The sequence below is a fragment of the Rhinolophus sinicus genome, chromosome 9 (assembly GCF_057876585.1).
Source record: "Rhinolophus sinicus isolate RSI-liver-muscle chromosome 9, RSI-T2T, whole genome shotgun sequence".
Taxonomy (NCBI): domain Eukaryota; kingdom Metazoa; phylum Chordata; class Mammalia; order Chiroptera; family Rhinolophidae; genus Rhinolophus; species Rhinolophus sinicus.
This window is the reverse complement of record NC_142509.1, coordinates 11,845,906-11,858,744: the sequence shown is the minus strand read 5'-3', so window position 1 is coordinate 11,858,744 and position 12,839 is coordinate 11,845,906. Positions and strand designations below refer to the sequence as shown.

Genomic DNA, 12,839 nt, shown 5'->3' with positions numbered 1-12,839 from the left:
GGGCTGAGGAGCCCTGATGAAGAGACAGCCAAAGGCTGAGCTGGCATTTGGGGAATAATTTTAACTCCCAGGTCTGGGTTTGAGCCGGTGGCAGCTGGCTCTCCCTCCAGATCCAAGGGCAACCTCGGAAGTGCCTTCACAAACTACAGAGGAAATGCAGGGAAGGGAGTTTAGTCCTGCCTGGGGAGATGGCAGGCCTTGGAAAGGATTCTCTGCAACCTTATCCCCGTCCTCCCTGAGTCATCAAGAAGACTTTCCCACCAGAACCTCTGGGAGAGGAAAGACAGCGGGCTCTGCTGCTTTAAAGAGGACTGCAAAGGGGCATTTTTGCATACATGAAGCCCAAAGGGAGAAGTCTTTGTTGATCTGGCTGCTAGAGAAAAATAAACAAAAGGGACAAAAGGCTGAGGATCAGAAAGAAAAAGATTGCTCATAGAATTATGAGATTAGATTAGACCATGAAGATCCAATTGTAGCAGCCCAATTAAATTTCCTCTGAGGTTAGCGTGACCAGCCTTCCAGATCCAGAGGCAGCTGGAGCACAGGGCTTGGTGATGGACGCCCATCCCGATCCTTTTTCTAAGAGCTGGTAGCAAGGGTTCAGATCCCATGACCAGTGGGCAGGTGTGAGAGGTACACCTCCCACCTCCGGCATACTGGGGCAGCACACCTGGGTTCTGTCATCTTGGGGGGAAATTCCTACTATAAAAAATTTTTCCTAATGTCCACTTCTTTTCCTTCTTAGTACTTAGCACAACTTATTTAATATTTATTTTGTTTAATTTGGGCCAACCTCAGCTCTGTAAGTGCCGCAATCGCCCACTACGTTAATCGAAACCTTGAGAAAGAGAGAGAGACGTTGCAGCTGAACACATTTTTTTACTTGCTCAACCAACTAACGACCAAATAAATGTCCAGGGATGGTGTGAAAACTACCTGTGGTGAGTTCCTAAATGCCAACAACACTAATGGGTGACAGGGCGATAGTGTAGTTGAATAAGTCAACAGTACAGCACCATATTTTATTGACGATTAGTCATTGTTACTATAGCATATGGCTAACACTGGCTACAGTTAGTGTTTATTGAATTAGTGAATTGATGAATGAATGAAAAATGGGAACGGGTATATGTCAGTGTTATTTGAAGATGAAAGGAGGCAACTGGCAATTAATGAACATGCCACAAAGTTTTATTGAATCTAGTTAATCCGAGGGTAGTTTTTTTATGGATCAAGAATAACTAACATTTATGAATATTACTATGTTCCAAGCACTCTCCAGGTGCAAACTCGAAGGTTATAACTACTCTCTGACAGAGACAGCATCATTATTATTCCCAGTGTATAGAGGAGAAAACAAGAGATCAGAGAAGCCAAGTTATTGATCCAAGTTCACAGAGCTGGAAAGTTAGAATGCAGTCGACTGTAATTTCAACTGGTGTGGATGTTTCCACCTTCAGTTTAATTATCGCAAGAAACTCGTTAAAATGCATCCCTTCCAATGAGACTTTCTTTGGCCCAGATGGAAGACTGGTGGTGTGTTCTCTAAAAGGTCCTCATACCGCCAGGCAGATCACCTCTCATATGTGCTTGGAGGCATATGGCGGGGTTTGATTTTACTTTACGGAATTGGGGCTGAAGGATTGAAATTACTACAAGGGCAAAAGAAGAGACACGTATTGAATGTCTTCCACGTGCCAGAAAAGGGTAGGGGCTTTGCAGAAAGTATTTCATTTAATCCTCATGGAGATCTCGTGAAGTACGTATAATGATCTCTATTTTACAAAAGAGGGAACTGAGGCTTAAGGAGGTTAAATAAATAGCTTATTATGAGGCAGGGCTGCGATGGGAACCCAAGTCTTCCTGGATCCTTCTAACACAAGGCTCATACATGGGTGAATTCTGGTCTAAGGTAGGGGCAGAAAACCAGGAGCCTAGGTAAAGAACAGACCCCCCCCCCCCCCAATTCTGTGTCCTTCTTTCTTTCCTTTCTTGTCCTTCTTTCAATAAATAGTTTTTGAGAGCCTGTCACATGCTGAGCTCTGTGCTAGGAGCTGCGGAGATAGCATTAACAAGATTGATATTCAGGGAGGCAGAGAGCGCTAGACAGATAATAAAAAAGAACCAAATAAACACGGCAATTATAGATTGTGATAAGGACTAAGAAAGCCACAGTAACTAGGGTGACCTTGAAAAGTGTCGGTAAGTAGAAGGGCACTGGGTGCCAAAGGTGGTGGGGGTAGCAATGCCAAGATGAGAGAGGACACGTACTCATGCAGGCTGGGGGGCAAGCTCAGACTCTGCCTCCTCACAAGCCTGCCAGGCTGGGTGGTTTCCCTCCTCACCTACAGCAGTACCCGCTGGCACCTGCTGAGGGCGCTGCTCAGAGTCGTAGGATTTCAGACAGACTTAGGAAACCTCGGGAAGGAGGCCTGCCTCTACCCGGGATGGGCACAAATCAAGCGGCAGTTTTCCCATCTGTCAAATGAAAATACTAATATCCACCTCGCAGGGCCATCATGCAGATCAAATGATGTAGTGTCTGGGAGAATTCAGGTGGATGAGTGACAAACTGCATAAAAGTGAGATGGGATTGATTGTAGCAAGAGGGAACAGACACACGGAAGAACTTTTTGACTGAAAGGACGATATGATGCTGAGGCAGGTTTCCAGTGAAGAATTCACGTGTAATTGACAACGTAAAATAGAAGCAATGTCTGCTTCAAGTAAGTACCTGACACTTCACAGGCTTCGTAGTGTGGAATGAGTAAGTGTAGAAACGAATGAATTTTTAAACAGACATGACTTGCAGCAGAGATGGCTTAAGGAACTCGGGAAGTCTCTTTGCTATTACTAGGTCAGGGATTCCAGAAAATTCTCTATGAAGAAAAGTGAAGGCATTACCAATTGGAATATTGAAAATTAGCTCACTGCCACTGCAAGGGTAGCCCACATCAGCTTGACCAAGAAGGGGCCTGGAGACACAACAGCCTGGAGACTCTTACTGCAGGTGAGGAGATGGCAGGGTGCAAGGACAGCAGAAAGAATACAACTTTATCTGGAGCTGCTCAGAATAGCGAGAGGGAGGGTGGCTCTGAAACCCAGGTGTGATATAGAGGAAAGATCCATGGGAACCACATGACCCAGCTCTTCACTGACCAACTTGTGTGACTGGGCCCATCCACAGCCCGTCTCCTGGTGCAATCATTTCCTTCTCTGGGATGTGGGGGCTACGTTGCTGGAGCCTGCCTGCAATTGTTCGAAAAGCAAAGATATGCTATGCACAATGTCCAGGATTACTTCTGTTAACTCTGGCGCAGGGACAGTCAACCGTGTGAGGCAAAACCAGCCTCCTTCTGTCAGATGTCCTGTCTTCTCTTCATCACCAGTCACAGACAGGGCCTAGCAATGGCTCAGCATCTGGTCTCTAGTCACCAAATAAATATACATGGATGGCGTTTACTGTATCTGCGTTTGCAAATTAGCCTGCCTGGGGTCTGGCTGTTAGAGTCCCTGGGGCTCCCCCCCACCCACATGGCTAAGCAGGCAAAGACAGGAGCTACTGCGCTGCCAGCTTCCAAGCACCAGCTGGGGGGATTAGAGAGGACTGCTTCCTGAAGTAGCACTCCCTCAGCTCAGCTTGTGCCCGAGGACGGATGATCAGGGACCCAGCTAGGGGTTGGGGGTCAGTTGAGATGGCACCATGTAGAGAAGTGTGCTAGAGGGTTTAGAACAGGACAAGAAACATGCTGGAGTGAAGAGGCAAGAGATTCGAGCAGCAGCTGGGCAAAGCAGAAGGCAGGGCAGGGAAGAGGAGGAGAGGAAACGCCTTGACTATTGGCTGCCGGAGGTTTATAGCAGTTCTGGGGTCGCTGCGGCCTCAGGCAGAAAGGAAGCTGCAAGGCTCATTTATGAGGCAGACCCAGGCATCCTGAAGAAAGGCTTAACCAGGAGAGGGAACCCAAAGTGGCTCTCCCTGGTCCACACTTAAACTGTGTGTCATTAGAAACATATTTCTCCTCCTTTGAGGCACCACAGAGAGTGGAGTCACTGGGGACTCACCTCCACGGTGAAAGAACACAAGACCAAGAGTGAGGGGCTCATGATAAGCCCCTTCCAAGACGGTGGGGAAAGACTTTCAAGAGCACCAAGCCATGCCCTGCCTGTAGACAAGTGGCCCTACACCACCTTCCAGAGAGATGGACGTAGGTTCCATGACTTTATAAGGAACGTGGCCAGAAGTTTATGTCCATTTCCCTCTGAAATCTACCTGTGCCTCTCAATTGCTCTACAGACCAAGCTTCTTCCTGACATCCAGCCCAAATCCTTAGGCCGAGATTTGATTCTATGTCATTCTGTCATCTGTAGGTATGAGAAAACCAGCCCCTTCACATGTCAGCAATTTTGGCCTACCACCCTCAGCCGAGCTTCTCAAATGACAACCTGTTTCCCAACCTCACTTCACTGTCCCTGCAGTCAGACCGTGGGAAGAAACTGGCCTATTTCACGCCCTGAGCACCAATCTCCCCAGTCACGTCACTCCAGGTGCCAGCTTGGACTGGGCCACTTCCCCTCCCTCTCCACACCCCTTCCCTCACTGCCGCAAGAGAGTTAAAGAAGCATCTTTGTGGAAATCCAAATCTGCAAACACCACCATAGGCTGTAAGACACCCAGCCAAAGGAACATATGTATTAATAAGAAGGGAATAAAATCCAAATCCTGTACACACTTTTCTCCACTTCTCGGCTACCCTTTTTCTCCAGAGGGCTTCATCCAGTCTGGGCCTTAATAGAGGTGAGCATCTACACTGGCTAGGGAAGGTAACCTTGGGTTCTCACACAGTGGATTTGGACAGAGGATTCTCAGACCTGGGCCACGTAAGCATTGGGTTAGGATCTCTCAGAACTCGTTTGCTCTTCTCTATCTAAAGAGATGGAATGTTGGAAGAAAAGATGAGCTTTCTCTCCTGAACCACGCCATTCTACTGGGGCTGCCCAAGAAGCAGACTGGGCCAGAGAGACCCCTCAGGTACAATGTGCCTGTCGTTCATGCTTGTCCTCCCAGTGAGATGGGAACTTCTGCAGGGAAGGGACTGTGTCTTTACTCTTTAGCAATGTCTGGCCTTCCACAGAGGTTTTCTTAGTGACCCTCTGACCATTTCTGTGACTTATCTCTGAATCCGACTCAAGCCCTCCCTCCTCAATGCATAATTAATCAGTGGTCCGTCCCCTGACAGCATCAGAATACCCCGGTCCCTGCAATGGTCGAATGCACCTTCCAGCACAAGACTGGGACCATGCTTATCTCTCCAGACATCTCATCACTGGACTTGGACTCCAAGGGGCCAGATTTCAGGGAGTCTTTCCCTATGAGAAGCTAACAACAGTTAGTCATAGTTTCCCAGTACTGTTGAACTCTTCAAGGACAAATGGCAGATCTGGATAGAGCCAGAAAGTTCCCAAGAATTTAATCAAGGGCAGTGAAGCATGAGTCTTTCCCTAGGGGTAGTCACCTGAGAGAACTTTGGTTGTTCTAACTGCAAAGACAGTATTAACCTGTTGCTTTCAACTGGGTTGTGTTGCATATTTAAATCCACTCCCTGGGGATATGGTGGCATGTTGATATACCTTGGTAGACACAGTTCCTGAATCCCAGCCAAGAAACATTGGTGTTTGTGCAATTGGAAGGGGGGGTGGGCAAGGACATTGGGAAATTCTAAAAGAATTGAAATTTCAAGCTTGTATTTCACAATGTATTCAAAAAAGAATCTTGTTTTAGAAGCATATGTGGGTAATATGCATCTAACTAGAATGCAAAGTTTATAAGGCTTGATAACTGCAGAACATAGCAAAGGGGAGATACAGACACACTGATACAGACTATTGTCTACTGGGGAATGGATTTAGGAAAATAACAGGCTTCTTTGAGTGAGGAACTTATTGATCCAAAATGCTGGATGAATTCAGGTTTATATTTTTCCTGGGGACTTTGAGCAAGTCATAGCCTCCTCTAGGCCTCAGTTTCTCCATTTGTACAATGGGTGAGATGGACTTGATGAGCCCTGGGAATGAGTACTTAAAATTAGTTTCAGTGCTCTGCTTTTTAATGTGAGGATATTGGGTTGAGTTTTATATTAGCAGCTAGAACCCTTAGTAAGAGTTTTCAAGAAGCAACTACTTGGGGTAGATCACCTTTGGATTCCCAATAGTCTCGAAGCTGTCCATTGTTTGCATCATTCTTGGTATTTTTCTGCTATTCTTCAATCAGAGCCAGGGAGTTCCATGGGTTCAGGCATCACTCCCTTTGTTTGCTCATGGATTCTGACAAAACAATGGCCGGGACAGCCACATTCGTTCTCTGAAAATCATTTGTAACACACTCAGCAAGGATGGCTTAGGATCAGTGAGCAGACTCCAGTGAGCCCTTTCACCTTAAGGTTATTTTTTGTTTATGGTTGACTTTTCCAGGCATTTCCCTCCTATATATCTCCATTCTAATTTTTCCTTCATCCTTTTTCTTTTTTTGAAGATTTTTGGGTTTTTTGCTCTTTTGTTTTTCCAATTTCCACATACTCCCTGCTTGTTCAGGAAGATTTATAAACTATATGATCAAGCCAACCATTTTTTTTGCTACCTAGAGCAGAGCTGATATTATTTATGAATCATATATATTCCAGGAGACAGAGCAGAATGGGAAGGCCCAAGGCCTTTTCTCTTCACTTTTGGCTTTACCCTAAGTTATCATAATTCTTTACTTTTCTTTTCTCAACCTGTCAAATCGGAATGATTTTAGTGACCCTGAGATGTATGTAGATGGTAACTTTGGGCTTTCCTTCAACCCCCTTCTCAAGCTGACTCTCACCTCCACCTCTGAAAATGCCCTGCTGATATGGGGAAAAGAGAAGATGGTAAACAGAAGTCTTTAAAACTAATTACTATAGTCAACTATCCTCAATTAATTATTGGGCAAATTTTCTTTCTGTGCCAATAAATTCATCAGTAGTGACTTGACCTAGCAACAAAATGTATTCTGGCATAGTCTTCATGGGCCTTACAACAAATAAGCTGGAATCACTTTGAGTCCCTGTCAGAACCCCAGGAGTTACTTCAGCTGTAGGGAGAAAAGTCCTAGGATTGCCTTAAAGTGGCTAGCCTGCAGTAAGTAGGTCAGAAATTAAACCCCAAAGTGCTGATTTTTCCAGATATTCTGGACTGTGTGAGCTCACTTAATATTTTTTCACTTACCAAGTGGAAGGAGGAAGAATGTATGGAGGACACTGGAGTCAGACAGAGGTGGGTCTGAGTCCCAGCTTGCCACTTTCTGCCTGTGTGACTTGGCTCAGCTTCCTCAGCACAGAGCTCCAATAGTGTGCCTTAGGGGTGTCATGTGTACCAAGACTACTGTGCCCTTGGCCTCATCTAGGGCCTCGTACTCCGAGGTAAAAGACATGTGGGCTCACTCTACTAGAAACACTCCCCCCAGGTATGCATGCATTTCAAAGGTACAGAAAAGCAAGCGGCCTATGGTGGGCTTTGTTTCTGAGGAGGAGGCAGCTGCAAAACCAGTCCCCTGACCTACACAGTCCCTGACTCCCCATAATGTCTCAGGGCCATCAACTCTTCTCCTTGTGGCCAAGAGGCCACAGTGGGTGTTGGGGGGGTGGGGGAGGAAGGGTAAACGTAAAGAAAATGTTCTTCTCCATTCAAAGTTTGTTCATCACTTGGACTTTGGAGAAGTTTCCTGAATGAGGTCAACCAACTTGCAGGTTCCTATTTCAAAGCCACACTTTATCCCAGCTGCCAGTCTGCTACTAGATTTTGTATGTTCTACCTCTTGGCAATCTCCTGATCGGCTTCCCTGGCAATGGTCTTACCCTCCCCAATCTACCTTGTACTTTGCAGACAGAGCAACATCTTTTAAATGTAAATATGATTTTACATGGTCTCCCACCACCTTCAAGACACTGCCCAAGCTCCTTAGCATCACACACAAGCTCCTTCATCACGTGGTCTTGCTCTGTAGAATCTCTTATCTCATCTGTCTTCACCCCTCCCCACACCACCCTCCCCCAACCACACCAGCTCAGTATTCCCTGTATATGCCACTCTCCCTCATGTCTTTGTATTTTAGTAAATGCCATTTCCTTGTTCTGGAATGCCCGAATTCCTGCCCCCACCAGGCCCCCTCCTGCCTACCCAGGGAGTTTAAGATCATACTTCCATGAGGTTTCCTGTAGGTAAAGTAGGATGTCGTTCCTGTGCATGCACTGATTATATCATGGCTCCATTGCCGGGTAACTGTCCCTATTCATCACGGTATTTATCCTGCTAGAGGGTCAGAGCCTGTTTGCACGTACATAACCCCCTAAACTGTAAGTGCCATGAGAACAGGGACTATTCTGTAATTGCCCAGGACCTAGCACAGTCCCCAAAACATAGTGGGTGCTCATTATAAGCTTGTTGAAAGGCAAATGAAGAAAATGCCTGTATATATATATATATATATATATATATATATATATATATATTAAAATTAATTATATATATATAGTGACCCTGAGATGTATGTAGATGGTAACTTATATATGTATATGTATACACACACACACACACACACACACACACACACACACACCGGGGGTGCCAAAGACATCTCTTAAAATGTGTATACATTTTTTTGGCACCGTGTGTGTGTGTGTGTGTGTGTGTGTGTGTGTGTGTGTATTTACATAACATTAATGAGAAGGACAATAATAAAGAGAAGAAAGACAATAGTCATCGTTAGCATCTGAAATGATAGAACCACCAGGAGGAGTGAGAGTTGAGTCAAACTTGGGATCAAAGTGCTGAGACATAAGCAATCCAATGAGAACTCTGAGAAGGAGTTAGGAAGCCTTCAATCCATGGAGGCCATGGACAGGGAAAAAGGCAAAGCACGGGAGTCAAAGTGGAATCCTTGGGAAACCACTGACCTGTGAAAAGGTCCAAGGTGGATTGATCTATAACCTAGCACAGAAAAATGAATCGCTGAGAAAAGGAAAGGGACACGCATGAGAAATTCCCAATCTCAGCTCTGCAGAGCAAAGCGTACTTGGCAATTACAGCATATTGCATATTTTTTTAAAAATCAGAGAAAACCAAAAGCCACCAACAGCACCAATTTTCCAAGAACCAGTCACAAGTGATCCACACTGTGCTTCTTTGCAAGTTCAGCCCTGCACCTAAACTGACTTGCTGTGTTTCCTTACACAGAAGAAAATCCATCTTCATGCCTTAAGTATAAAATTTTAAAAAGCTCTGCTGATGGCTCAGACCTTCCCAGATACCCCTACCCCCATCATTCTTGGGGAAATTAGGTTGACCTAGTGAGGCCACGTCTTCACAGAACAAGGTCGCGTAACCCAAGCCAGACTCCTAACGGGAAACTGCCGCCGGGTTGGGTAAGTCCTGTCAACCACGGCCTCCTGACCACAGTCACCATGTTTTGCTCCATTTTGTGTGCCCACTAAAGGAAAAATAAGCCCACACTTTCCCTTAAGCTTGCCAATTGCAATAGACAAACTTCTTTTGAGTGACTCTGCACAGAATCTACAGCAGAGATGTTTGGAGAACGAAGCCCATGCCTATTCATTCTTGTGCTCATATAAAGCAGAGCATAGGAGAAGAGTGGTATTCACTGCCACAAGCATTTGTCACTGCAATATTTAGGGAGCTGAACAAAAGATGAGAAATCCAAACGCAGTCACTGGGAATCACGCAGCATTTCAAAAAATGAAGAAAAGTCATTTTGATGAATGTAAATGAAATGTCTTCCTAACACCTTTCACCCAGATAAGACTTACACCTTTTCCATACTAGCCCTCATTAGCACCTTTATCCTCTACCTGAATGATGGAAAAGGTGTGAGAGCGTTTCCGCTATTATGCAAGATCTTGCAGCAACCGAAGATGCCATCAGAGACAGAAGCTCTACCTACACACGTCTACTACTAAGAAAAGAACCGTGGCACCAGGCGTGGGGCGACCACAGGGTTTAACTGCCCTCCCGCTCCAGGCTGCGAAATGGCCAAGGGAGGGCAAGATGAAGCTCACAGTGGGTAATCCACATGCGACCAGAAGATCAAGAGCATCAAGTGAGTGAGTGGTTTTAACCACACTTTTATCCCCCAGGGAGTGATGGACACTCTGTTGAGATTTGAGGTAGAGAAATGAGGGCTAAATTTCCACCAGAATTAACTCCTTTTTGTCAACCCCCAGGGCAATATGGCATTTCTCCTCCTTACCTCATGGATTGCCAGAGTGAATATTGAGACAAAACCTCGATTTCTTAGTCCTCCCAAAAGCAGCCGGATCTTTGATGAGAGTGAGTCCTTGTACCTTTGGTCCAAGAGTTTGAGTGTCCCCGGTGAGGGTGCCTGAGGTCCTGCTGGTTTTATGAGTCTGTGGGTCAGCTCAGACTGTCTGCCCCCTCATCTGTATGCAACAGCTCTCAAAAAACACAGTTTACTTTAGAACCGGATCCAACAAGAGTAGGCGTGGTAGTAAAATGAGCTAGATACACCAGAGGTGTTGAGCTGCCAGGGCTAATTAAGAAAGATTTGTTTATGGAGCCATGGCTTGGAACCAGAAGGCCAGTTTGCTAGGGCTGACAGTGTGCCAGTCAAATGGGTAAGGCTGTGCATGTGTGCATCTAGGCTGGATGCTCCCAGGTGGGAGTATCGGGGGACCCTAAGGAGCCCCTCCAAAATTTCTCCTGCTCACTCAGTAACCATAGAGGGTCAGGCAGACCTAACTATTCCTTGGCCATTCATCTGTCTCCCTGGTCCCAGCACAGTGTAGGGCTTTGTAGCAAAGACTTTAGAGCAAAGCAGACTGGGAGGGAGGCCCTGCTGCACCAACCTTGTCACTGGGGGCAATTCTTAGCTTCTCGCCCCCAGAGGTCTGCGGTGGGGAGTGAGACAATGTATGTAATGCAGGTGGTACACACTTGACATTGAGTAAACACTCATGAAAATCAATATATCCCACATATCAGCTTTCTTTCCTCCTTCCCGACCCCATCCCCTGGTGTCATCTCCCTCTCATTTATATTGAGAGAGAAGAGGTCTTATCTCACAGCCTCCTGAGTAGCTATGTTTTCACTGTCTTTCCCTGTGATGTGCCCTCCATGGACCATCACTGGAAACCACCGAGCATCAGAAAAGAGTCTCCTTAGTAAGCTGTCGCTCTGTTTTTATAGAGTAGCGGGGGCGGGGGGTTATATGAATAGGCCACACATCCTTTCACTGTCTGTCCCCTTCTCCACACGACACAAGACAACATGGGGTATCAGACTTTACTTGAGCTTACGTGATTAAAAGAGCAGGAGAAGCTACAGTCATACTGGAGTGCGGAGGCTGTGTTCCAATGATTCTGACACCACTCAAGTGCACAGGGGAATTAATACATCATGGTTTTCATAAAGGGGATACAATGGAAATGAATGCATCATTATATGGGAAATAGAAATTTTGTTTTCAAACACTTATAAGTATATTCTGTTGCTGTAGTAAAGGAGAAATAATAGTCTAGTTGTAAGTAAAACAGCTTATAGTAGCATTTTTCATGTGAAGTTTGATTTAAGAGACCTCTTCTTGGGAGCAGCAGGACCATGGGAGAAAAAGAACATGAGGGGAAATTCAAAGCTCATGCTAAACATGACTCCCCTTCACAGAGGGCTTCCTGTGAGCACAGCAGTTCCCACCCTTGCTCCCCTGTCCCTAGGCTCCCTCCTGTCTCCCAAAGCACCTCCTTTCCCATGCTCCATTGTGTGATCCTCTACCTACTTTTCCAGGTATCCCAACCCCACCTCTCAGGATAGCCTCCCAACCCCAGGTTCACCCCTTTCCACCTCTGAGCAGAGCGTCTCCCCAAGTCGGGTGTGGGACCATGAGAACGTGCCCTGCCGACCTGTACATGAGGGGAAATGAGTGTCCAGGGCCCTGGCTGCTCCTCTCCAAAATGGCTGAGCACTGTACCAGCACAGGGAGACCACTGCTGGGGAGGGGGGTGCTCCTCTGAGCGTGCCTCTGGCTGGAGAACGCTGCATGGCTATGTGGAACCTTCCTTAAACTCCAGGGCAGGCTAGGATACGTCAACCTTCCCTCCTTCTCTCCTTCACTCAGGGTCAGCCTTGAATCACGCCTGACGGCTCTCCTACCTCCTGCCCTATTTCCTCTCACTTAGGTGTTTCCCCATCTGCACGCTATTAGCCCCGTCTTGGTGTCTGCTTCTCCCAGCCTGGAACCTGGTCTGTTCTGACAGGGTGAGACTGTCAGAAAACTTCGGCAGGAAGCAACATTGGGTTTGCACAGGACAATTGAAGAAAAGGGTTCTCGCGAACCAAATTCTAGAGCAGGGGCCCACGCAGGCCAACTTCTGAGTGTGAGTTGTGGGTATGCCTTTCATTCTCCCAGTTATCCACCAGACGACTGGAAATACACACACACATACAAACCCACACCTCTCAAAGGTAAACATTAGTTCTCAGAGACAGTACAGAACAAACCCCAAATGAGGCAAATAAATGTTTTCTTAAGTGCCTCATTCCTTTGCAAGGCAGGTACCTCCTGCACAACAGAGTCAAACGTCCCATTATTATGCAGACCAGGTAGTTACCTTAACCCTATCCCCCTGTCCTTGCTCCCACCTTCAAACAGCCCCTTGGGATCTGCTGGGAAAGAGAAAGAGGTTGTTGCTAAGCAACGGAGAGGGCAGGGCTGAGGCATTCCTCCTTCCACTTCCACGATTTGGGTTATAATGTGCAAGTGAAGACATTATGCCTGATGCAACACTGCACCT

General features: G+C 46.4%; 1 protein-coding gene across 2 annotated transcripts in view; it reads right to left on the bottom strand.

Annotated features, from left to right (window-relative positions):
- KCNJ1 (potassium inwardly rectifying channel subfamily J member 1) overlaps positions 1-10,525 on the bottom strand; it is a 29,108-nt gene extending 18,583 nt beyond the window's left edge. The window contains exon 1 of one of the 2 annotated variants that reach the window (XM_088800830.1): positions 10,283-10,525. The gene's annotated coding sequence lies outside the window, so the exon portion shown is untranslated. The remainder of the gene's footprint in view (positions 1-10,282) is intronic. The other variant, XM_019714823.3, reaches the window with a different exon arrangement.
- Between the last annotated feature and the right edge of the window lie 2,314 nt (positions 10,526-12,839).